Below are 27,248 nucleotides of genomic sequence, written 5' to 3' on the forward strand. Positions count from 1 at the left end.
AGTCGAAGCCAGGGACTAAGCTCTCATCTCGAGTTGATTTGGGGTAAACGGAGCCCTTTCGTGTTGCTCCAATGACCTCAGGATCCCTCTAGTCTTGAGAAAGTGATCTTGGGTTTTCTCTGGAGTGCCATCAAGGAAATCAATGCTCCTTTCACCTTTGATGTGGAACACGGAATTGCTCTGCACGCAGTGCTGGGGAATCGGACCTCATCTCGCGGCGAGGGGGAAGTCTCATGGTTTTTCTCGAGTTGCGGCAGGAACCTGGGGTATATTCTCGAGTTACGACGGGGAGGGCCCTTCCAGACACGTGTTTGTTCAGCGACGTCGGACTCCTGCTTGGTGCGAGGGACACCTTGGAATTCTCCTCGAGTCTTGGCATGTCAATTGTGACGCGTCTCCACGTGACGCGGGAGACCCAGGGTCCCTTTCCACGTGCCACAGGGATCCTGGGACTCCTATCCATTTTCAAGAGGAGTCAGGCCTCGTCTCCTTTGGAAGCATTGATCTCCTTGGACCTCTCGAGTTTTGAAAGGATGTGAGGCCTCCGGTCGCGATGAGGCGGAGGACTAGGTCTTTCTCTGTGGTCTCCACAGGGGATTCAGACATCCTTTCGTCTTGGGAGATGCAAGACGAGCCTGCATTCAATTCACTGCAGGGATATCCGGCCTTACTTCGAGTCAGAGCATCTCGGTGTCCATTCCACTTGATGCCACAAACTCAGGGTCCCTCTCACATACCTGTAGCTGAGAGAAGCCTCCTCTTGAGGTGCTTGTGGAAAGTTGGTGTTCCTCTTGAGTCGAAGCCAGGGACTAAGCTCTCATCTCGAGTTGATTAGGGGTCCACGGAGCCCTTTCGTGTTGCTCCAGTGACCTCAGGATCCCTCTAGACTTGAGACAGTGGTCTTGGATACTCTCTGGAGTGCCATCAAGGAAATCAATGCTCCTTTCAAGTTTGATGTGGAACACGGAATTACCCTGCACGCAGTGTACGGAATCGGGCCTCATCTCGGGGCGAGGGGGAAGTCTCATGTTTTTTCTCGAGTTGCGGACGGACCCTGGGGTATATTCTCGAGTTACGACGGGGAGGCCCCTTCCAGACACGTGTTTGTTCAGCGACGCCAGGACTCGGGCCTAGGTGCGAGGGACACCTCGGGATTCTCCTCGAGTCTTGGCATGGCAATTGGGACGCGTCTCCACGGGAGGCGGGAGACCCAGGGTCCCTTTCCACGTGCCACAGGGATCCTGGGACTCCTATTCATTTTCAAGAGGAGTCAGGCATCGTCTCCTTTGGAAGCATTGATCTCCGCGGACCTCTCGAGTTTTCAAAGGATGTGAGGCCTCCGGTCGCAATGAGGCGGAGAACTAGTTCTTTCTCTGTGGTCTCCACGGGGGATTCAAACATCCCTTCGTCTTGGGAGATGAAAGACGAGCCTGCTTTCAATTCACTGCAGGGATATCCGGCCTTACTTCGAGTCAGAGCATCTCGGTGTCCATTCCACTTGAGGCCACAAACTCAGGGTCCCTCTCACATACCTGTAGCTGAGAGAAGCCTCCTCTTGAGGTGCTTGTGGAAAGTTGGTATTCCTCTTGAGTCGAAGCGAGCGACGAAGATCTCATCTCGAGTTGATTTGGGGTCCATGGAGCCCTTTCGTCCTGCTCCAGTAACCTCAAGATCCCTCTAGACTTGAGACAGTGATCTTCGGTTTTCTCTGCAGTGACATGAAGGAAATCAAGGCTCCTTTCACGTTTGATGTGGAACACGGAATTGGTCTGCACGCAGTGCAGGAGAATCGGGCCTCATCTCGCAGCGAGGGGGAAGTCTCATGGTTTTTCTCGAGTTGCGGCCGGAACCTGGTGTATATTCTCGAGTTACGATGGGGAGGGCCCTTCCAGACACGTGTTTGTTCAGCGACGTCAGGACTCGGGCCTAGGTGCGAGGGACAACTCGGGATTCCCCTCGAGTCTTGGCATGGCAATTGGGACTCGTCTCCACATGAGGCGGGAGACCCAGGGTCCCTTTCCACGTGCCACAGGGATCCTGGGACTCCTATCCATTTTCAAGAGGAGTCAGGCATCGTCTCCTTTGGAAGCATTGATCTCCTCGGACCTCTCGAGTTTTCAAAGGATGTGAGGCCTCTGCTCGTGATGAAGCAGAAAACTAGGTCTTTCTCTGTGGTTTCCACAGGGGATTCAGACATCCCTTCTTCTTGGGAGATACAAGACGAGCCTGCATTCAATTCACTGTTGGGATATCCGGCCTTACATCGAGTCAGAGCATCTCGGTGTCCATTCCACTTGAGGCCACAAATTCAGGGTCCCTCTCAGATACCTGTAGCTGATAGAAGCCTCCTCTTGAGGTGCTTGTGGAAAGTTGGTATTCCACTTGAGTCGAAGCCAGGGACTAAGCTCTCATCTCGGGTTGATTTGGGGTCCACGGAGCCCTTTCTTGTTACTCCAGTGACCTCAGGATCCCTCTAGACTTGAGACAGTGACTTTGGGTTTTCTCTGGAGTGCCATCAAGGAAATCAAGGCTCTTTCACTTTTGATGTGGAACACGGAATTGCTCTGCACGCTGTGCAGGGGAATCGGGCCTCATCTTGCGGCGAGGGGGAAGTCTCATGGTTTTTCTTGAGTTGCGGCCGGAACCTGGGGTATATTCTCGAGTTACGACGGGGAGGACCCTTCCGGACACGTGTTTGTTCAGCGACGTCAGGACTCCTGCCTAGGTGCGAGGGACACCTCGGGATTCTCCTCGAGTCTTGGCATGGCAATTTGGATGCGTCTGCACGTGAAGCGGGAGACCCAGGGTCCCCGTCCATGTGGACAGGGATCCTGGGACGTCTAACCATTTTCAAGAGGAGTCAGATATCGTCTCCTTTGGAAGCATTGATCTCCGCGGACCTCTCGAGTTTTCAAAGGATGTGAGGCCTCCGGTCGCGATGAGGCGGAGAACTAGGTCTTTCTCTGTGGTCTCCACAGGAGATTCAGACATCCCTTCGTCTTGGGAGATGCAAGACGAGCTTGCATTCAATTCACTGCAGGGATATCCGGCCTTACTTCGAGTCAGAGCATCTCTGTGTCCATTCCACTTGAGGCCACAAATTCAGGGTCCCTCTCACATACCTGTAGCTGAGAGAAGCCTCCTCTTGAGGTGCTTGTGGAAAGTTGGTATTCCTCTTGAGTCGAAGCCAAGGACTAAGTTCTCATCTCGAGTTGACTTGGGGTCCACGGAGCCGTTTCGTGTTGCTCCAGTGACTTCAGGATCCCTCTAGACTTGAGACAGTGATCTTGGGTTTTCTCTGGAGTGCCACCAAGGAAATCAAGGCTCCTTTCACGTTTGATGTGGAACACGGAATTGCTCTGTACGCAGTGCAGGGGAATCGGGCCTCATCTCGTCGCGAGGGGGAAGTCTCATGGTTTTTCTCGAGTTGCGGCCGGAACCTTTGGTATATTCTCGAGTTACGACGGGGAGGGCCCTTCCAGACACGTGTTTGTTCAGCGACGTCAGGACTCCTGCCTAGGTGTGAGGGACACCTCGGGATTCTCCTCGAGTTTGGCATGGCAATTGGGACGTGTCTCCACGTGAGGGGGGAGACCCAGGGTCCCTTTCCACGTGCCACATGGATCCTGGGACTCCTATCCATTTTGAAGAGGAGTCAGGCATCGTCTCCTTTGGAAGCATTGATCTCCGCGGACCTCTCGAGTTTTCAAAGGATGTGAGGCCTCCGTTCGTGTTGAGGTGGAGGACTAGGTCTTTCTCTGTGGTCTCCACAGCGGATTCAGACAACCCCTCGTCTTGGGAGGTGCAAGACGAGCCTGCATTCAATTCACTGCAGGGATATCCGGGATTACTTCGAGTCAGAGCATCTCGGTGTCCATTCCACTTGAGGCCAAAAACTCAGGGTCCCTCTCACATACCTGTAGCTGAGAGAAGCCTCCTTTTGAGGTGCTTGTGGAAAGTTGGTATTCCTCTTAAGTCGAACCCAGGGACTAAGCTCTCATCTCGAGTTGATTTGGGGTCCACGGAGCCCTTTCATGCTGCTACCGTGGCCTCAGGATTCCTCTAGATTGAGACAGTGACTTTGGGTTTTCTCTGGAGTGCCATCAAGGAAATCAAGGCTCCTTTCACGTTTGATGTGGAACACGGAATTGGTCTGCACGCAGTGCAGGGGAATCGGGCCTCATCTCGCAGCGAGGGGGAAGTCTCATCGTTTTTCTTGAGTTGCGGCCGGAACCTGGGTTATATTCTCGAGTTACGACAGGGAGGGCCCTTTCGGACACGTGTTTGTTCAGCGACGTCAGGACTCCTGCCTAGGTGCGAGGGACACCTCGGGATCCTCCTCGAGTCTTGGCATGGCAATTGGGACGCGTCTCCACGTGAGTCGGGAGACCCAGGGTCCCTTTCCACGTGCCACAGGGATCCTGGGACTCCTATCCATTTTCAAGAGGAGTCAGGCATCGTCTCCTTTGGAAGCATTGACCTCCGCAGACCTCTCGAGTTTTCAAAGGATGTGAGGCCTCCAGTCGCGATGAGGTGGAGAACTAGGTCTTTCTATGTGGTCTCCACAGGGGTTCAGACATAACATCATCTTGGGAGATGCAAGACGAGTCTGCATTCATTTCACTGCACGGATATCCGGCCTTACTTCGAGTCAGAGCATCTCGCTGTCCATTCCACTTGAGGCCACAAACTCAGGGTCCCTCTCACATACCTGTAGCTGAGAGAAGCCTCCTCTTGAGGTGCTTGTGGAAAGTTGGTATTCCTCTTGAGTAGAAGCCAGGGACTAAGCTCTCATCTCGAGTTGATTTGGGGTCCACGGACCCCTTTCGTGTTGCTCCAGTGACCTCAGGATCCCTCTAGACTTGAGACAGTGATCTTGGGTTTTCTCTGGAGTGCCATCAAGGAAATCAAGGCTCCTTTCACGTTTGATGTGGAACACGGAATTGCTCTGCATGCAGTGCAGGGGAATCGGGCCTCAACTCGCGGCGAGGGGGAAATCTCATGGTTTTTCTCGAGTTGCGGCCGGAACCTGGGGTATATTCTCGAGTTCCGACGGGGAGGGCCCTTCCAGACACGTGTTTGTTCAGCGACGTCAGGACTCCTGCCTAGGGGCAAGGGACACCTCGGGATTCTCCTCGAGTCTTGGCATGGCAATTGGGACGCGTCTCCACGTGAGGCGGGAGACCCAGGGTCCCTTTCCACGTGCCACAGGGATCCTGGGACTCCTATCCATTTTCAAGAGGCGTCAGGCATCGTCTGATTTGGAAGCATTGATCTCCGCAGACCTCTTGAGTTTTCAAAGGATGTGAGGCCTCCGGTCGCGATGAGGCGGAGAACTAGGTCTTTCTCTGTGGTCTCCACAGGGGATACAGACATCCCTTCGTCTTGGGAGATGCAAGACGTGCCTGCATTCAATTCACTGCAGGGATATCCGGCCTTACTTCGAGTCAGAGCATCTCGGTGTCCATTCCACTTGCGGCCACAAACTCAGGTTCCCTCTCACTTACCTGTAGCTGAGAGAAGCCTCCTCTTGAGCTGCTTGTGAAAAGTTGGTATTCCTCTTGAGTCGAAGCCAGGGACTAAGCTCTCATCTCGAGTTGATTTGGGGTCCACGGAGCCCTTTCGTGTTGCTCCAGTGACCTCAGGATCCCTCTAGACTTGAGACAATGATCTTGGGTTTTCTCTGGAGTGCCATCAAGGAAATCAAGGCTCCTTTCACGTTTGATGTGGAACACGGAATTGCTCTGCATTCAGTGCAGGGGAATCGGGCCTCATCTCGCGGCGAGGGGGAAGTCTCATGGTTTTTCTCGAGTTGCGGCCGGAACCTGGGGTATATTCTCGAGTTACGACGGGGAGGGCCCTTCCAGACACATGTTTGTTCAGTGACGTCAGGACTCCTGCCTAGGTGCGAGGGACACCTCGGGATTCTCCTCGAGTCTTGGCATGGCAATGGGGAAGCGTCTCCACGTGAGGCGGGAGACCCAGGGTCCCTTTCCACGTGCCACAGGGATCCTGGGACTCCTTTCCATTTTCAAGAGGAGTCAGGCATCGTCTCCTTTGGAAGCATTGATCTCCGCGGACCTCTCGAGTTTTCAAAGGATGTGAGGCCTCCGTTCGTGTTGAGGCGGAGGACTAGGTCTTTCTCTGTGGTCTCCACAGCGGATTCAGACAACCCTTCGTCTTGGGAGATGCAAGACGAGCCTGCATTCAATTCACTGCAGGGATATCCGGGATTACTTCGAGTCAGAGCATCTCGGTGTCCATTCCACTTGAGGCCACAAACTCAGGGTCCCTCTCACATACCTGTAGCTGAGAGAAGCCTCCTTTTGAGGTGCTTGTGGAAAGTTGGTATTCCTCTTAAGTCGAACCCAGGGACTAAGCTCTCATCTCGAGTTGATTTGGGGTCCACGGAGCCCTTTCATGCTGCTACCGTGGCCTCAGGATTCCTCTAGATTGAGACAGTGACTTTGGGTTTTCTCTGGAGTGCCATCAAGGAAATCAAGGCTCCTTTCACGTTTGATGTGGAACACGGAGTTGGTCTGCACGCAGTGCAGGGGAATCGGGCCTCATCTCGCAGCGAGGGGGAAGTCTCATCGTTTTTCTTGAGTTGCGGCCGGAACCTGGGTTATATTCTCGAGTTACGACAGGGAGGGCCCTTCCGGACACGTGTTTGTTCAGCGACGTCAGAACTCCTGCCTAGGTGCGAGGGACACCTCGGGATCCTCCTCGAGTCTTGGCATGGCAATTGGGATGCGTCTCCACGTGAAGCGGGAGACCCAGGGTCCCTTTCCACGTGCCACAGGGATCCTGGGACTCCTATCCATTTTCAAGAGGAGTCAGGCATCGTCTCCTTTGGAAGCATTGACCTCCGCAGACCTCTCGAGTTTTCAAAGGATGTGAGGCCTCCAGTCGCGATGAGGTGGAGAACTAGGTCTTTCTATGTGGTCTCCACAGGGGTTCAGACATAACATCATCTTGGGAGATGCAAGACGAGTCTGCATTCAATTCACTGCAGGGATATCCGGCCTTACTTCGAGTCAGAGCATCTCGGTGTCCATGCCACTTGAGGCCACAAACTCAGGGTCCCTCTCACGTACCTGTAGCTGAGAGAAGCCTCCTCTTGAGGTGCTTGTGGAAAGTTGGTAATCCTCTTGAGTCGAAGCCAGGGACTAAGCTCTCATCTCGAGTTGATTTGGGTTCCACGGAGCCCTTTCGTGTTGCTACAGTGACCTCAGGATCCCTCTAGACTTGAGACAGTGATCTTTGGTTTTCTCTGGAGTGGCGTCAGGGAAATCAAGGCTCCTTTAACGTTTGATGTGGAACACGGAAATGCTCTGCACGCAGTGCACGGGAATCGGGCCTCATCTCGTGGCGAGGGGGAAGTCTCATGGTTCTTCTCGAGTTGCGGCCGGAACCTTGGGTATAGTCTAGAGTTACGATTGGAAAGGCCCTTCCATACACGTGTTTGTTCAGCGACGTCAAGACCCCTGCCTTGGCGTGAGGGATACCTCGGGATTCTCCTAGAGTCTTGACATGGCAATTGGGACGCGTCTACACGTGAGGCGGGAGACCCAGTGTCCCTTTCCACTTGCCAAAGGGATCCTGGGACTCCTTTCCATTTTCAAGAGGAATCAGGCATCGGCTCCTTTGGAAGCATTGATCTCCGCGGACCTCTCGAGTTTTCAAAGGATGTGAGGCCTCCGGTCGCGATAGGTGGAGAACTAGTTCTTTCTCTGTGGTCTCCACAGGGGATTCAGACATCCCTTCGTCTTGGGAGATGCAAGACGAGCCTGCATTCAATTCACTGCAGGGATATCCGGCCTTACTTCGAGTCAGAGCATCTCGGTGTCCATTCCACTTGAGGCCACAAACTCAGGGTCCCTCTGACATACCTGTAGCTGAGAGAAGCCTCCTCTTGAGGTGCTTGTGGAAAGTTGGTATTCCCCTTGAGGCGAAGCCAGGGACTAAGCTCTCATCTCGAGTTGATTTGGGGTCCACGGAGCCCTTTCGTGTTGCTCCAGTGACCTCAGGATCCCTCTAGACTTGAGACAGTGACTTTGGGTTTTCTCTGGAGTGGCATCAAGGAAATCAAGGCTCCTTTCACGTCTGATGTGGAACACGGAATTGCTCTGCACGCAGTGCAGGGGAATCGGGCCTCATCTCGCGGCGAGGGGGAAGTCTCATGGTTTTTATCGAGTTGCGGCCGGAAACTGGGGTATATTCTTGAGTTACGACGGGGAGGGCCCTTCCAGACACGTGTTTGTTCAGCGACGTCAGGACTCCTGCCTAGGTGCGAGGGACAACTCGGGATTCTCCTCGAGTCTTGGCATGGCAACTGGGACGCATCTCCACGTGAGGCGGGAGACCCAGGGTCCCTTTCCACGTGCCACAGGGATCCTGGGACTCCTATCCATTTTCAAGAGGAGTCAGGCATCGTCTCCTTTGGAAGCATTGATCTCCGCGGACATCTCGAGTTTTCAAAGGATGTGAGGCCTCCGATCTTGATGAGGCGGAGGACTAGGTCTTTCTCTCTGGCCTCCACAGTGGATTCAGACAAACCTTCGTCTTGGGAGATGCAAGACGAGCCTGCATTCAATTCACTGCAGGGATATCCGGCCTTACTTCGATTCAGAGCATCTCACTGTCCATTCCACTTGAGGCCACAAACTCAGGGTCCCTCTCACATACCTGTAGCTGAGAGAAGCCTCCTCTTGAGGTGCTTGTGGAAAGTTGGTATTCCTCTTGAGTAGAAGCCAGGGACTAAGCTCTCATCTCGAGTTGATTTGGGGTCCACGGACCCCTTTCGTGTTGCTCCAGTGACCTCAGGATCCCTCTAGACTTTAGACAGTGATCTTGGGTTTTCTCTGGAGTGCCATCAAGGAAATCAAGGCTCCTTTCACGTTTGATGTGGAACACGGAATTGCTCTGCATGCAGTGCAGGGGAATCGGGCCTCAACTCGCGGCGAGGGGGAAATCTCATGGTTTTTCTCGAGTTGCGGCCGGAACCTGGGGTATATTCTCGAGTTCCGACGGGGAGGGCCCTTCCAGACACGTGTTTGTTCAGCGACGTCAGGACTCCTGCCTAGGGGCAAGGGACACCTCGGGATTCTCCTCGAGTCTTGGCATGGCAATTGGGACGCGTCTCCACGTGAGGCGGGAGACCCAGGGTCCCTTTCCACGTGCCACAGGGATCCTGGGACTCCTATCCATTTTCAAGAGGCGTCAGGCATCGTCTGATTTGGAAGCATTGATCTCCGCGGACCTCTTGAGTTTTCAAAGGATGTGAGGCCTCCGGTCGCGATGAGGCGGAGAACTAGGTCTTTCTCTGTGGTCTCCACAGGGGATACAGACATCCCTTCATCTTGGGAGATACAAGACGAGCCTGCATTCAATTCACTGCAGGGATATCCGGCCTTACTTCGAGTCAGAGCATCTCGGTGTCCATTCCACTTGCGGCCACAAACTCAGGTTCCCTCTCACTTACCTGTAGCTGAGAGAAGCCTCCTCTTGAGCTGCTTGTGAAAAGTTGGTATTCCTCTTGGGTCGAAGCCAGGGACTAAGCTCTCATCTCGAGTTGATTTGGGGTCCACGGAGCCCTTTCGTGTTGCTCCAGTGACCTCAGGATCCCTCTAGACTTGAGACAGTGATCTTGGGTTTTCTCTGGAGTGCCATCAAGGAAATCAAGGCTCCTTTCACGTTTGATGTGGAACACGGAATTGCTCTGCATTCAGTGCAGGGGAATCGGGCCTCATCTCGTGGCGAGGGGGAAGTCTCATGGTTTTTCTCGAGTTGCGGCCGGAACCTGGGGTATATTCTCGAGTTACGACGGGGAGGGCCCTTCCAGACACGTGTTTGTTCAGTGACGTCAGGACTCCTGCCTAGGTGCGAGGGACACCTCGGGATTCTCCTCGAGTCTTGGCATGGCAATGGGGAAGCGTCTCCACGTGAGGCGGGAGACCCAGGGTCCCTTTCCACGTGCCACAGGGATCCTGGGACTCCCTTCCATTTTCAAGAGGAGTCAGGCATCGTCTCCTTTGGAAGCATTGATCTCCGCGGACCTCTCGAGTTTTCAAAGGATGTGAGGCCTCCGTTCGTGTTGAGGCGGAGGACTAGGTCTTTCTCTGTGGTCTCCACAGCGGATTCAGACAACCCTTCGTCTTGGGAGATGCAAGACGAGCCTGCATTCAATTCACTGCAGGGATATCCGGCCTTACTTCGAGTCAGAGCATCTCGGTGTCCATTCCACTTGAGGCCACAAACTCAAGGTCCCTCTCACATACATGTTGCTGAGAGAAGCCTCCTCTTGAAGTGCTTGTGGAAAGTTGGTATTTCTCTTGAGTCGAATCCAGGGACTAAGCTCTCATCTCGAGTTGATTTGGGGTCCACGGAGCCCTTTCGTGTTGCTCCAGTGACCTCAGGATCCCTCTAGACTTGAGACAGTGATCTTGGGTTTTCTCTAGAGTGCCATCAAGGAAATCAAGGCTCCTTTCACGTTTGATTGGAAAGACAGAATTGCTCTGCATGCAGTGCAGGGGAATGGGCCTCATCTTGCGGCAAGGGGGATGTCTCATGGTTTTTCTCAAGTTGCGGCCGGAACCTGGGTTATAATCTCGAGTTACGACGGGGAGGGCCCTTCCAGACACGTGTTTGTTCAGCGACGTCAGGACTCCTGCCTAGGTACGAGGGACACCTCGGGATTCTCCTCGAGTCTTTGCATGACAATAGGGACGCGTCTCCACGTGAGGCGGGAGACCGACGGTCCCTTTCCAAGTGCCACAGGGATCCTGGGACTCCTATCCATTTTCAAGAGGACTCAGGCATCGTCTCCATCGAAAGTATTGATCTCCGTGGACCTCTCGAGTTTTCAAAGGATATGAGGCCTCCGGTTGCATTGAGGCGGTGGACTAGGTCTTTTTCTGTGGTCTCCACTGGGGATTCAGACATCCCTTCCTCTTGGGAGATGCAAGACGAGCCTGCATTCAATTCACTGCAGGGATATCCGGGCTTACTTCGAGTCAGAGCATCTCGGTGTCCATTCCACTTGAGGCCACAAACTCAGGGTCTCTCTCACATACCTGTAGCTGAGAGAAGACTCCTCTTGAGGTGCTTGTGAAAAGTTGGTATTCCTCTTGAGTCGAAGCCAGGTACTAAGCTCTCATCTCGAGTTGATTTGGGGTCCACGGAGCCCTTTCGTGTTTCTACAGTGACCTCAGGATCCCTCTAGACTTGAGACAGTGATCTTGGGTTTTCTCTGGAGTGCCATCAAGGAAATCAAGCCTCCTTTCACGTTTGATGTGGAACACGGAATTGCTCTGCACGCAGTGCAGGGGAATCGGGCCTCATCTCACGGCGAGGGGGAAGTCTCATGGTTTTTCTCGAGTTGCGGCTGGAACCTGGGGTATATTCTCGAGTTACGACGGGGAGGGCCCTTCCAGACACGTGTTTGTTCAGCGCCGTCAGGACTCCTGCCTAGGTGCGAGGGACACCTCGGGATTCTCCTCGAGTCTTGGCATGGCAATTGGGACGCGTCTCCACGTGAGGCGGGAGACCCAGGGTCCCTTTCGACGTGCCACAGGGAACCTGGGACTCCTATCCATTTTCAAGAGGAGTGAGGCATCGTCTCCTTTGCAAGCATTGATCTCCGCGGACCTCTCGAGTTTTCAAAGGATGTGAGTCCTCCGGTCGCGTTGAGGCTGAGAACTAGGTCTTTCTCTGTGGTCTCCACAGGGGATTCAGACATCCCTTCATCTTGGGAGATACAAGACGAGCCTGCATTCAATTCACTGCAGGGATATCCGGCCTTACTTCGAGTCAAAGCATCTCGGTGTCCATTCCACTTGAGGCCACAAACTCAGGGTCCATCTCACATACCTGTAGCTGAGAGAAGCCTCCTCTTGAGGTGCTTGTGGAAAGTTGGTATTCCTCTTGAGTCGAAGCTAGGGACTAAGCTCTCATCTCGAGTTGATTTGGGGTCCACGGAGCCCTTTCGTGTTGCTCCAGTGACCTCAGGATCCCTCTAGACTTGAGATAGTGATCTTGGGTTTTCTCTGGAGTGCCATCAAGGAAATCAAGGCTCCTTTCAAGTTTGAGGTGGAACACGGAATTGCTCTGCACGCAGTGCAGGGGAATTGTCCTCATCTTGCGGCAAGGGGGATGTCTCATGATTTTTCTCAAGTTGCGGCCGGAACCTGGGGTATATTCTCGAGTTACGACGGGGAGGGCCCTTCCAGACACGTGTTTGTTCAGCGATGTCAGGACTCCTGCCTAGGTGCGAGGGACACCTCGGGATTCTTCTCGAGTCTTTGCATGGCAATAGGGACGCGTCTCCACGTGAGGCGGGAGACCCAGTGTCCCTTTCCACGTGCCACAGGGATCCTGGGACTCCTATCCATTTTCAAGAGGAGTCAGGCATCGTCTCCATCGGAAGTATTTATCTCCGTGAACCTCTCGAATTTTCAAAGGATATGAGGCCTCCGGTTGCGTTGAGGCGGTGGACTAGGTCTTTTTCTGTGGTCTCCACTGGGGATTCAGACATCCCTTCGTCTTGGGAGATGCAAGACGAGCCTGCATTCAATTCACTGCAGGGATATCCGGCCGAACTTCGAGTCAGAGCATCACGGTGTCCATTCCCCTTGAGGCCACAAACTCAGGGTCCATCTCACATACCTGTAGCTGAGAGAAGCCTCCTCTTGAGGTGCTTGTGGAAAGTTGGTATTCCTCTTGAGTCGAAGCCAGGGACTAAGCTCTCATCTCGAGTTGAATTGGGGTCCACGGAGCCCTTTCCTGTTGCTCCAGTGACCTCAGGATCCCTCTAGAGTTGAGACAGTGATCTTGGGTTTTATCTGGAGTGCCATCAAGGAAATCAAGGCTCCTTTCACGTTTGATGTGGAACACGGAATTGCTCTGCACGCAGTGCAGGGGCATCGGACCTCATATCGCGGCGAGGGGGAAGTCTCATGGTTTTTCTCGTGTTGCGGCCGGAACCTGGGGTATATTCTCTAGTTACTACTGGAGGGCCCTTCCAGACACGTGTTTGTTCAGCGACGTCAGGACTCTTGCCTAGGTGCGAGGGAAAACTCTGGATTCTCCGCGAGTCTTGGCATGGCAATTGGGACGCTTCTCCACCTGAGGCGTGAGACCCAGGGTCCCTCTCCATGTGCCACAGGGATCCTGGGACTTCTATCCATTTTCAAGAGGAGTCAGGCATCGTCTCCTTTGGAAGCATTGATCTCCGCGGACCTCTCCAGTTTTGAACGGATGTGAGGCCTCCGGTCGCAATGAGGCGGAGAACTAGGTCTTTCTCTGTGGTCTCCACAGGGGATTCAGACATCCCTTCATCTTGGGAGATGCAAGACGAGCCTGCATTCAATTCACTGCAGGGATATCCGGCCTTACTTCGAGTCAGAGCATCTCGGTGTCCATTCCACTTGAGGTCACAAACTCAGGGTCCCTCTCACATACATGTAGCTGAGAGAAGCCTCCTCTTGAGGTGCTTGTGGAAAGTTGGTATTCCTCTTGAGTCGAAGCCAGGGACTAAGCTCTCATCTCGAGTTGATTTGGGGTCCATGGAGCCCATTCGTGTTGCTCCAGTGACCTCAGGATCCCTCTAGACTTGAGACAGTGATCGTGGGTTTTCTCTGGAGTGCCATCAAGAAATCAAGGCTCCTTTCACGTTTGATGTGGAACACGGAATTGCTCTGCACGCAGTGCAGGGAAATCGGGCCTCATGTCGCGACGAGGGGGAAGTCTCATGGTTTTTCTCGAGTTCCGGCCGGAACCTGGGGTATATTCTCGAGTTACGATGGGGAGGGCCCTTCCAGACACGTGTTTGTTCAGCGACGTCAGGACTCCTGCCTAGGTGCGAGGGACACCTCGGGATTCTCCTCGAGTCTTGGCATGGCAATTGGGACGCGTCTCCACGTGAGGCGGGAGACCCAGGGTCCCTTTCCACGTGCCACAGGGATCCTGGGACTCCTATCCATTTTCAAGAGGAGTCAGGCATCGTCTCCTTTGGAAGCATTGATCTCCGCGAACCTCTCAAGTTTTCAAAGGATGTGAGGCCTCTGGTCGCGAGGAGGCGGAGAACTAGGTCTTTCCCTGTGGTCTCCACAGGGGATTCAGACATCCCTTCGTCTTGGGAGATGCAAGACGAGCCAGGATTCAATTCACTGCACGGATATCCGGCCTTACTTCGAGTCAGAGCATCTCGGTGTCCATTCCACTTGAGGCCACAAACTCAGGGTCCTTTTCAATACCTGTGGCTGAGAGAAGCCTCCTCTTGAGGTGCTTTTGGAAAGTTGGTATTCCTCTTGAGTCGAAGCCAGGGACTAAGCTCTCATCTCGAGTTGATTTGGGGTCCACGGAGCCCTTTCGTGTTGCTCCAGTGACCTCAGGATCCCTCTAGACTTGAGACAGTGATCTTGGGTTTTCTCTGGAGTGCCGTCAAGGAAATCAAGCCTCCTTTCAAGTTTGATGTGGAACACGGAATTGCTCTGCACGCAGTGCAGGGGAATGGGCCTCAACTCGCGACGAGGGGGATGTCTCATGGTTTTTCTCAAGTTGCGGCCGGAACCTGGGGTATTTTCTCGAGTTACGACGGGGAGGGCCCTTCCAGACACGTGTTTGCTCAGTGACGACAGGACTCCTGCCTAGGTCCGAGGGACACATCGGGATTCTCCTCGAGTCTTTGCATGGAAATTGGGACGCGTCTCCACGTGAGGCGGGAGACCCACGGTCCCTTTCCACTGCCACAGGGATCCTGGGACTCCTATCCATTTTCAAGAGGAGTCAGGCATCGTCTCCATCGGAAGTATTGATCTCCGTGGACCTCTCGAGTTTTCAAAGGATATGAGGCCTCCGGTTGTGTTGAGGCGGTGGACTAGGTCTTTTTCTGTGGTCTCCACTGGGGATTCAGACATCCCTTCGTCTTGGGAGATGCAAGACAAGCCTGCATTCAATTCACTGCATGGATATCCGGCCTTACTTCGAGTCAGAGCATCTCGGTGTCCATTCCACTTGAGGCCACAAACTCAGGGTCCCTCTCACATACCTGTAGGTGAGAGAAGCCTCCTCTTGAGGTGCTTGTGAGAAGTTGGTATTCCTCTTGAGTCGACGCCAGGGACTAAGTTCTCATCTCGAGTTGATTTGGGGTCCACAGAGCCCTTTCGTGTTTCTACATGACGTCAGGATCCCTCTAAACTTGAGACAGTGATCTTGGGTTTTCTCTGGAGTGCCATCAAGGAAATCAAGGCTCCTTTCACGTTTGATGTGGAACACGGAATTGCTCTGCAAGCAGTGCAGGAGAATCGCGCCTCATGTCGCGGCGAGGGGGAAGTCTCATGGTTTTTCTCGAGTTGCGGCCGGAACCTGGGGTATATTCTCGAGTTACGACGGGGAGGGCCCTTCCAGACACGTGTTTGTTCAGCGCCGTCAGGACTCCTGCCTAGGTGCGAGGGACACCTCGGGATTCTCCTCGAGTCTTGACATGGCAATTGGGACGCGTCTCCACGTGATGCGGGAGACCCAGGGTCCCTTTCCACGTGCCACAGGGATCCTGGGACTCCTATCCATTTTCAAGTGGAGTCAGGCATCGTCTCCTTTGGAAGCATTGATCTCCGTGGACCTCTCGAGTTTTGAAAGGATGTGAGGCTTCCGGTCGCGATGAAGCGGAGGACTAGGTCTTTCTCTGTGGTCTCCACAGGGGATTCAGACATCCCTTCTTCTTGGGAGATGCAAGACGAGCCTGCATTCAATTCACTGCAGGGATATCTGGCCTTACTTCGAGTCAGAGCATCTCGGTTGACATTCCACTTGAGGCCACAAACTCAGGGTCCCTCTCACATACCTGTAGCTGAGAGAAGCCTCCTCTTGAGGTGCTTGTGGAAAGTTGGTATTCTTCTCGAGTCGAAGCCAGGGACTAAGCTCTCATCTCGAGTTGATTTGCGGTCCACAGAGCCCTTTCGTGTTGTTACAGTGACCTCAGGATCCGTCTAGACTTGAGACAGTGATCTTGGGTTTTCTCTGGAGGGCCATCAAGGAAATCAAGGCTCCTTTCACGTTTGAAGTGGAACACGGAGTTGCTCTGCACGCAGTGCAGGGGAATCGGGCTTCATCTCACGGCGAGGGGGAAGTCTCATGGTTTTTCTCGAGTTGCGTGCAGAACCTAGGGTATATTCTCAAGTTACGACGGGGAGGGCCCTTCCATACACGTGTTTGTTCAGCGACGTCAGGACTCCAGCCTAGGTGCGAGGGACACCTCGGGATTCTCCTCGAGTCTTGGCATGGCAATTGGGATGCGTCTCCACGTGAGGCGGGAGACCCAGGGTCCCTTTCCACGTGCCACAGTGATCCTGGGACTTCTATCCATTTTAAAGAGGAGTCAGGAATCGTCTCCTTTGGAAGCATTGATCTCCGCAGACCTCTCGAGTTTTCAAAGGATGTGAGGCCTCAGGTCGCGATGAGGCGGAGGACTAGGTCTTTCTCTGTCGTTTCCACAGGGGATTCAGACATCGCTTCGTCTTGGGAGATGCAAGATGAGCCTGCATTCAATTCACTGCAGGGATATCCGGCCTTACTTCGAGTCAGAGAATCTCGGTGTCCATTCCACTTGAGGCCACAAATTCAGGGTCCCTCTGACATACCTGTAGCTGAGAGAAGCCTCCTCTTGAGGTGCTTGTGGAAAGTTGGTATTCCTCTTGAGTCGAAGCCAGGGACTAAGCTCTCATCTCGAGTTGATTTGGGGTCCACGGAGCCCTTTTGTGTTGCTCCAGTGACCTCAGGATCCCTCTAGACTTGAGACGGTGATCTTGGGTTTTCTCTGGAGTGCCATCAAGGAAATCAAGGCTCCTTTCATTTTTGATGTGGAATACGGAATTGCTCTGCACGCAGTGCAGGGGAATCGGGCCTCATCAGGCGGCGAGGGGGAAGTCTCATGGTTTTCCTCGAGTTGCGGCCGGAACCTGGGGTATATTCTCGAGTTACGACGGGGAGGGCCCTTCCAGACACGTGTTTGTTCAGCGACCTCAGGACTCCTGCCTAAGTGTGAGGGACACCTCAGGATTCTCCTCGAGTCTTGGCATGGTAATTGGGACGTGTCTCCACGTGAGGCATGAGACCCAGTGTCCCTTTCCACGTGGCACAGTGATCCTGGGACTCCTATCCATTTTCAAGAGGAGTCAGGCATCGTCTCCTTTGGAAGCATTGATCTCCGCAGACCTCCTGAGTTTTCAAAGGATGTGAGGCCTCCGGTCGCGATGACGCGGAGGACTAGGTCTTTCTCTGTGGTCTCCACAGGGGATTCAGACATCCGTTCTTCTTGGGAGATGCAAGACGAGCCTGCATTCACTTCACTGCAGGGATATCCGGCCTTACTTCGAGTCAGAGCATCTCATTGTCCATTCTGCTTGAGGCAACAAACTAAGGGGCCCTCTCACACACCTGTAGCTGAGAGAAGCCTCCTCTTGAGGTGCTTGTGCAAAGTTGGTATTCCTCTTGAGTCGAAGCCAGGGACAAAGCTCTCATCTCGAGTCGATTTGGGGTCCACGGAGCCCTTTCGTGTTGTTCCAATGACCTCAGGATCCCTCTAGACTTGAGACAGTGATCTTGGGTTTTCTCTGGAGTGCCATCAAGGAAATCAAGGCTCCTTTCACGTTTGATGTGGAAGACGGAATTGCTCTGCACGCAGTGCAGGGGAATGGGCCCTCAGCTCGCGGCGAGGGGGAAGTCTCATGGTTTTTCTCGAGTTGCGGCCGGAACCTGGGGTATATTCTCGAGCTACGACGGGGAGGGCCCTTCCAGACACGTGTTTGTTCAGCGACGTCAGGACTCCTGCCTAGGTGCGAGGGACACCTCGGAATTCTCCTCGAGTCTTGGCATGGCAATTGGACCGCGTCTCCACGTGAGGCGGCAGACCCAGGGTCCCTTTCCAGGTGCCACAGGGATCCTGGGACTCCTATCCATTTTCAAGAGGAGTCAGGCATCGTCTCCTTTGGAAGCATTGATCTCCGCGGACCTCTCGAGTTTTCTAAGGATGTGAGGCCTCCGGTCGCGTTGAGGCGGAGGACTAGGTCTTTCTCTGTGGTCTCCACAGGGGATTCAGACATCCCTTCTTCTTGGGAGATGCAAGACGAGCCTGCATTCAATTCACTGCAGGGATATCCGGCCTTACTTCGAGTCAGAGCATCTCGGTGTCCATTCCTCTTGAGGCCACAAACTCAGGGTCCCTCTCACATACCTGTAGCTGAGAGAAGCCTCCTCTTGAGGTGCTTGTGGAAAGTTGGTATTCCTCTTGAGTCGAAGCCAGGGACAAAGCTCTCATCTCGAGTTCATTTGGAGTCCACAGAGCCCTTTCGTGTTGCTCCAGTGACCTCAGGATCCCTCTAGACTTGAGACAGTGATCTTGGGTTATCTCTGGAGTGCCATCAAGGAAATCAAGGCTCCTTTCACGTTTGATGTGGAACACGGAATTGCTCTGCACGCAGTGCAGGGGAATGGGGCCTCAGCTCGCGGCGAGGGGGAATTCTCATGGTTTTTCTCGAGTTGCGGCCGGAACCTGGGGTATATTCTCGAGTTACGACGGGGAGGGCCCTTCCAGACACGTGTTTGTTCAGCGACGTCAGGACTCCTGCCTAGGTGCGAGGGACACCTCGGAATTCTCCTCGAGTCTTGGCATGGCAATTGGGACGCATCTCCACGTGAGGTGGGAGACCCAGGGTCCCTTTCCACGTGCCACAGGGATCCTGGGACTCCTATCCATTTTCAAGAGGAGTCAGGCATCGTCTCCTTTGGAAGCACTGATCTCCGCGCACATCTCGAGTTTTCAAAGGATGTGAGGCCTCCGGTCGCTTTGAGGCGGAGGATTAGTTCTTTCTCTGTGGTCTCCACAGGGGATTAAGACATCCCTTCGTCTTGGGAGATGCAAGACAGGCCTGCATTCAATTCACTGCAGGGATATCCGGCCTTACTTCGAGTCAGAGCATCTCGGTGTCCATTCCACTTGAGGCCACAAACTCAGGGTCCGTCTCACATACCTGTTGCTGAGAGAAGCCTCCTGTTGAGGTGCTTGTGGAAAGATGGTTTTCCTCTTGAGTCGAAGCCAGGGACTATGCTCTCATCTCGAGTTGATTTGGGGTCCACGGAGCCCTTTCGTGTTGTTCCAGTGACCTCAGGATCCCTCTAGACTTGAGACAGTGATCTTGGGTTATCTCTGGAGTGCCATCAAGGAAATCAAGGCTCCTTTCACGTTTGTTGTGGAACACGGAATTGCTCTGCACGCAGTGCTAGGGTATCGGGCCTCATCTCTCGGCGAGGGGGAAGTCTCATGGTTTCTCTCGAGTTGCAGCCGGAACCTGGGGTATATTCTCGAGTTACGACGGGGAGGGCCCTTCTAGACACGTGTTTGTTCAGCGACGTCCGGATTCCTGCCTAGGTGCGAGGGACACCTCGGGATTCTCCTCGAGTCTTGGCATGGCAATTGGGACGCGTCTCCACGTGAGGCGGCAGACCCAGGGTCCCTTTCCACGTGCCACATGGATCCTGGGACTCCTATCCATTTTCAGTAGGAGTCAGGCATCGTCTCTTTCGGAAGTATTGATCTCCGCGGACCTCTCGAGTTTTCAAAGGATATGAGGCCTCCGGTTGCGTTGAGGTGGAGGACTAGGTCTTTCTCTGTGGTCTCCACAGGGGATTCAGACAACCCTTCGTCTTGGGAGATGCAAGACGAGCCTGCATTCAATTCACTGCAGGGTTTTCCGGCCTTACTTCGAGTCAGAGCATCTCGGTGTCCATTCCACTTGAGGCCACAAACTCAGGGTCCCTCTCACATACCTGTAGCTGAGAGAAGCCTCCTCTTGAGGTGCTTGTGGAAAGTTGGTATTCCTCTTGAGTCGAAGCCAGGGACTAAGCTCTCATCTCGAGTTGATTTGGGGTCCACGGAGCCCTTTCGTGTTGCTCCAGTGACCTCAGGATCCCTCTAGACTTGAGACAGTGATCTTGGGTTTTCTCTGGACTGCCATCAAGGAAATCAAGGCTCCATTCACGTTTGATGTGGAAAGCGGAATTGCTCTGCACGCAGGGCAGGGGAATCGGGCCTCATCTCGCGGCGAGGGGGAAGTCTCATTGTTTTACTCGAGTTGCGGCCGGAACCTGGGGTATATTCTCGAGTTACGAAGGGGAGGGCCTTCCAGACACGTGTTTGTTCAGCGACGTGAGGACTCCTGCCTAGGTGCGAGAGACACCTCGGGATTCTCCTCGAGCCTTGGCATGGCAATTGGGACGCGTATCCACGTGAGGCCGGAGACCCAGTGTCCCTTTCCACGTGCCACAGGGATCCTGGGACTCCTATCCATTTTCAAGAGGAGTCAGGCATCGTCTCCTTTGGAACCATTGATCTCCGCGGACCTCTCGAGTTTTCAAAGGATGTGAGGCCTCCGCTCGCGATGAGGCGGAGAATTAGGTCTTTCTCGGTGGTCTCCACAGGGGATTCAGACATCCCTTCGTCTTGGGAGATGCAAGACGAGCCTGCATTCACTTCACTGCAGGGATATCCGGCCTTACTTCGAGTCAGAGCATCTCGGTGTCCATTCCACTTGAGGCCACAAACTCAGGGGCGCTCTCACATACCTGTAGCTGAGAGAACCCTCGTCTTGAGGTGCTTGTGGAAAGTTGGTATTCCTCTTGAGTCGAAGCCAGGCACTAAGCTCTCATCTCGTGTTGATTTGAGGTCCACGGAGCCCTTTCGTTTTGCTCCAGTGACCTCAGGATCCCTCTAGACTTGAGACAGTGATCTTGGGTTTTCTCTGGAGTGCCATCAAGGAAATCAAGGCTCCTTTCACGTTTGATGTGGAACACGGAATTGCTCTGCATGCAGTGCAGGGAATCGGGCCTGAACTCGCGGCGAGTGGGAAATCTCATTGCTTTTCTCGAGTTGCGGCCCGAACCTGGGGTATATTCTCGAGTTACGATGGGGAGGGCCCTTCCAGACACGTGTTTGTTCAGCGACGTCTGGACTCCTGCCTAGGTGCGAGGGACACCTCGGGATTCTCCTCGAGTCTTGGCATGGCAATTGGGACGCGTCTCCACGTGAGTCGGGAGACCCAGGGTCCCTTTCCATGTGCCACAGGGATCCTGGGACTCCTATCCATTTTCATGAGGAGTCAGGCATCGTCTCCTTTGGAAGCATTGATCTCCGCGGACCGCTCGAGTTTTCAAAAGATGTGAGGCCTCCGGTCGCGTTGAGGCGGAGAACTCGGTCTTTCTCTGTGGTCTCCACAGGGGATTCAGACATCCCTTCGTCTTGGGAGATGCAAGACGAGCCTGCATTCAATCCATTGCAGGGATATCCGGCCTTACTTCGAGTCAGAGCATCTCGGTGTCCATTCCACTTGAGGCCACAATCTCAGGGTCCCTCTCACTTACCTGTAGCTGAGAGAAGCCTCCTCTTGAGGTGCTTGTGGAAAGTTGGTATTCCTCTTGAGTCGAAGCCAGGGACTAAGCTCTCATCTCGAGTTGATTTGGGGTCCACACAGCCCTTTCGTGTTGCTCCAGTGACCTCAGGATCCCTCTTGACTTGAGACAGTGATCTTGGGTTTTCTCTGGAGTGCCATCAAGGAAATCAAGGCTCCTTTCACGTTTGATGTGGAAAATTGAATTGCTCTGCACGCAGTGCAGGGGAATCGGGCCTCATCTCGCGGCGAGGGGGAAGTCTCATGGTTTTTCTCGAGTTGCGGCCGGAACCTGGGGTATATTCTCGAGTTACGACGGAGAGGGCCCTTCCAGACACGTGTTTGTTCAGCGACGTCAGGACTCCTGCCTAGGTGCGAGGGACACCTCGGGATTCTCCTCGAGTCTTGGCATGGCAATTGGGACGCGTCTCCACGTGAGGTGGGAGACCCAGGATCCCTTTCCACGTGCCACAGGGATCCTGGGACTCGTATCCATTTTCACGAGGAGTCAGGCATCGTCTCTTTCGGAAGTATTGATCTCCGCGGACCTCTCGAGTTTTCAAAGGATATGAGGCCTCCGGTTGCTTTGAGGTGGAGGACTAGGTCTTTCTCTGTGGTCTCCACAAGGCATTCAGACAACCCTTCGTCTTGGGAGATGCAAGACGAGCCTGCATTCAATTCACTGCAGGGATATCCGGCCTTACTTCGAGTCAGAGCATCTCGGTGTCCATTCCACTTGAGGCCACAAAATCAGGGTCCCTCTCACATACCTGTAGCTGAGAGAAGCCTCCTCTTGAGGTGCTTGTGGAAAGTTGGTATTCCTCTTGAGTCGAAGCCAGGGACTAAGCTCTCATCTCGAGTTGATTTGGGGTCCACGGAGCCCTTTCGTGTTGCTACAGTGACCTCAGGATCCCTCTAGACTTGAAACAGTGATCTTGGGTTTTCTCTGGAGTGCCATCAAGGAAATCAAGGCTCCTTTCACGTTTGATGTGGAACACGGAATTGCTCTGCACGCAGTGCAGGGGAATCGGGCCTCATCTCGCGGCGAGGGGGAAGTCTCATGGTTTTTCTCGAGTTGCGGCCGGAACCTGGGGTATATTCTCGAGTTACGACGGGGAGGGCCCTTCCAGACACGTGTTTGTTCAGCGACGTCAGGACTCCTGCCTAGGTGCGAGAGACACCTCGGGATTCTCCTCGAGTCTTGGCATGGCAATTGGGACGCGTCTCCACGTGAGGCCGGAGACCCAGGGTCCCTTTCCACGTGCCACAGGGATCCTGGGACTCCTATCCATTTTCAAGAGGAGTCAGGCATCGTCTCCTTTGGAAGCATTGATCTCCGCGGACCTCTCGAGTTTTCAAAGGATGTGAGGCCTCCGCTCGCGATGAGGCGGAGAATTAGGTCTTTCTCTGTGGTCTCCACAGGGGATTCAGACATCCCTTCTTCTTGGGAGATGCAAGACGAGCCTGGATTCACTTCACAGCAGGGATATCCGGCCTTACTTCAAGTCAGAGCATCTCGGTGTCCATTCCACTTGAGGCCACAAAATCAGGGGCGCTCTCACATACCTGTAGCTGAGAGAAGCCTCCTCTTGAGGTGCTTGTGGAAAGTTGGTATTCCTCTTGAGTCGAAGCCAGGGACTAAGCTCTCATCTCGAGTTGATTTGGTGTCCACGGAGCCCTTTCGTGTTGCTCCAGTGACCTCAGGATCCCTCTAGACTTGAGACAGTGATCTTGGGTTTTCTCTGGAGTGCCATCAAGGAAATCAAGGCTCCTATCACGTTTGATGTGGAACACGGAATTCCTCTGCACGCAGCCCAGGGGAATCGGGCCTCATCTCGCGGAGAGTGGGAAGTCTCATGGTTTTCCTCGAGTTGCGGCCGGAACCTGGGGTATATTCTCGAGTTACGACGGGGAGGGCCCTTCCAGACACGGGTTTGTTCAGCGACGTCAGGACTCCTGCCTAGGTGCGAGGGACACCTCGGGATTCTCCTCGAGTCTTGGCATGGCAATTGGGACGCGTCTCCACGTGAGGCGGGAGACCCAGGTTCCCTTTCCACGTGCCACAGGGATGCTGGGACTCCTATCCATTTTCAAGAGGAGTCAGGCATCGTCTCCGTTGGAAGCATTGATCTCCGCGGACCTCTCGAGTTTTCAAAGGATGTGAGGCCTCCGGTCGCGTTGAGGCGGAGGACTAGGTCTTTCTCTGTGTTCTGCACAGGGGATTCAGACATCCCTTCGTCTTGGGAGATGCAAGATGAGCCTGCATTCAATTCACTGCAGGGATATCCGGCCTTACTTCGAGTCAGAGCATCTCGGTGTCCATTCCACTTGAGGCCACAAACTCAGGGTCCCTCTCACATACCTGTAGTTGAGAGAAGCCTCCTCTTGAGGGGCTTGTGGAAAGTTCGTATTCCTCTTGAGTTGAAGCCATGGACTAATCTCTCATCTCGAGTTGATTTGGGGTCCACGGAGCCCTTTCGTGTTGCTCCAGTGACCTCAGGATCCCTCTAAACTTGAGACAGTGATCTTGGGTTTTCTCTGGTGTGCCATCAAGGAAATCAAGGCTCCTTTCACGTTTGATGTGGAACACGGAATTGCTCTGCACTCAGTGCAGGGGAATCGGGCCTCATCTCGCGGCGAGGGGGAAGTCTCATGGTTTTTCTCGAATTGCGGCCGGAACCTGGGGTATATTCTCGAGTTACGACGGGGAGGGCCCTTCCAGACACGTGTTTGTTCAGCGACGTCAGGACTCCTGCCTGGGTGCGAGGGACACCTCGGGATTCTCCTCAAGTCTTGGCATGGCAATTGGGACGCGTCTCCACGTGAGGCGGGAGACCCAGGGTCCCTTTCCACATGCCACAGGGATCCTGGGACTCCTATCCATTTTCAAGAGGCGTCAGGCATCGTCTCCGTTGGAAGCATTGATCTCCGCGGACCTCTCGAATTTTCAAAGGATGTGAGGCCTCTGGTCGCGATGAGGCGGAGGACTAGGTTTTTCTCTGTGGTCTCCACAGGGGATTCAGACAACCCTTCGTCTTGGGAGATGCAAGAGGAGCCTGCATTCAATTCACTGCAGGGTTATCTGGCCTTACTTTGAGTCAGAGCATCTCCGTGTCCATTCCACTTGAGGCCACAAACTCAGGGTCCCTCTCACATACCTGTAGATGAGAGAAGCCTCCTTTTGAGGTGCTTGTGGAAAGTTGGTATTCCTCTCGATTTGAAGCCAGGGACTAAGCTCTCATCTGGAGTTGATTTGGGGTCCACGGAGCCCTTTCGTGTTGCTCCAGTGACCTCAGGATCCCTCTAGACTTGAGACAGTGATCTTGGGTTTTCTCTGGAGTGCCATCAAGGAAATCAAGGCTCCTTTCATTTTTGATGTGGAATACGGAATTGCTCTGCACGCAGTGCAGAGGAATTGGGCCTCATCTTGCGGCGATGGGGAAGTCTCATGGTTTTTCTCGAGTTGCGGCCGGAACATGGGGTATATTCATGAGTTACGACGGGGAGGGCCCTTCGAGACACTTGTTTGTTCAGCGACGTCAGGACTCCTGGCTAGGTGCTAGGGACACCTCGGGATTCTCCTCGAGTCTTGGCATGGCAATTGGGATGCGTCTCCACGTGAGGCGGGAGACACAGTGTCCCTTTCCACGTGCCACAGTGATCCTGGGACTCCTATCCATTTTCAAGAGGAGTCGGGCATCGGCTCCTTTGGAAGCATTGATCTCTGCAGACCTCTCGAGTTTTCAAATGATGTGAGGCCTCCGGTCACGATGAGGCGGAGGACTAGGTCTTTCTCTGTGGTCTCCACAGGGGATTCAGACATCCCTTCGTCTTGGGAGATGCAAGACGAGCCTGCATTCAATTCACTGCAGGAATATCCGGCCTTACTTCGAGTCAGAGCATCTCCGTGTCCATTCCACTTGAGGCCACAAATTCAGGGTCCCTCTCACATACCTGTATCTGAGAGAAGCCTCCTCTTGAGGTGCTTGTGGAAAGTTGGTATTCCTCTTGAGTCGAAGCCAGGGACTAAGCTCTCATCTCGAGTTGATTTGGGTTATCCGGAGCCCTTTCATGTTGCTCCAGTGACCTCAGGATTCCTCTAGACTTGAGACAGTGATCTTGGGTTTTCTCTGGAGTGCCATCAAGGAAATCAAGGCTTCTTTCACGTTTGATGTGGAACACGGAATTGCTCTGCACGCAGTGCAGGGGAATCGGGCCTCAACTCGCTGCGAGGGGGAAATCTCATGGTTTTTCTCGAGTTGCGGCCGGAACCTGGGGTATATTCTCGAGTTACGACGGGGAGGGCCCTTCCAGACAAGTGTTTGTTCAGCGAAGTCAGGACTCCTGCCTAGGTGCGAGGGACACCTCGGGATTCTCCTCGAGTCTTGGCATGGCAAATGGGATATGTCTCCAGTTGAGGCGGGAGCCCCAGGGTCCCTTTCCACGTGCCACAGTGATCCTGGGACTCCTATCCATTTTCAAGAGGCGTCAAGCATCGTGTCCTTCGGAAGTATTGATCTCCGCAGACCTCTCGAGTTTTCAAAGGATGTGATGCCTCCCGTCTCGTTGAGGTGGAGGACTAGGTCTTTCTCTGTTGTCTCCACAGGGGATTCAGACAACCCTTCGTCTTGTGAGATGCAAGACGAGCCTGCATTCAAATCACTGCAGGGATATCTGGCCTTACTTCGAGTCAGAGCATCTCGGTGTCCATTCCACTTGAGGCGACAAACTCAGGGTCCCTCTCACATACCATTAGTTGAGAGTAGCCTCCTCTTGAGGTGCTTGTGGAAAGTTGGTATTCCTCTTGAGTCGAAGCCAGGGACTAAGCTCTCATCTCCAGTTGATTTGGGGTCCACGGAGCCCTTTCGTGTTGCTACAGTGACCTCAGGATCCCTCTAGACTTGAAACAGTGATCTTGGGTTTTCTCTGGAGTGCCATTAAGGAAATCAAGGCTCCTTTCACGTTTGATGTGGAACACGGAATTGGTCTGCACGCAGTGCAGGGGAATCGGGCCTCATCTCGCGGGGATGGGGAAGTCTCATGGTTTTTCTCGAGTTGCGGCCGGGACCTGGGGTATATTCTCGAGTTACGACAGGGAGGGCCCTTCCAGACACGTGTTTGTTCAGCGACGTGAGGACTCCTGCCTAGGTGCGAGGGACACCTCGGGATTCTCCTCGAGTCTTGGCATGGCAATTGGGAAGCTTCTCCACGTGAGGCGGGAGACCCAGGGTCCCTTTCCACGTGCCACAGGGATGCTGGGACTCCTATCCATTTTCAAGAGGAGTCAGGCATCGTCTCCTTTGGAAGCATTGATCTCCGCGGACTTCTCGAATTTTCAAAGGATGTGTGGCCTCTGGTCGCGATGAGGCGGAAAATTAGGTCTTTCTCTGTGGTCTCCACAGGGTATTCAGACATCCCTTAGTCTTGCGAGATGCAAGACAAGCCTGCATTCAATTCACTGCAGGGATATCCGGCCTTACTTCGTGTCAGAGCATCTCCGTGTCCATTCCACTTGAGGCCACAAACTCAGGGTCTCTCTCACATACCTGTAGCTGTGAGAAGCCTCCTCTTGAGGTGCTTGTGGAAAGTTGGTATTCCCCTTGAGTCGAAGCCAGGGACTAAGCTCTCATCTCGAGTTGATTTGAGGTCCACGGAGCCCTTTCGTGTTGCTCCAGTGACCTCAGGATCCCTCTAGACTCTAGACAGTGATCTTGGGTTTTCTCTGGAGTGCCATCAAGGAAATCAAGGCTCCTTTCATGTTTGATGTGGAACACGGAATGGCTCTGCATGCAGTGCAGGGGAATCCGG

The sequence above is a fragment of the Dama dama genome, chromosome 17, assembly GCF_033118175.1.
Source record: "Dama dama isolate Ldn47 chromosome 17, ASM3311817v1, whole genome shotgun sequence".
Classification (NCBI taxonomy): Eukaryota; Metazoa; Chordata; class Mammalia; order Artiodactyla; family Cervidae; genus Dama; species Dama dama.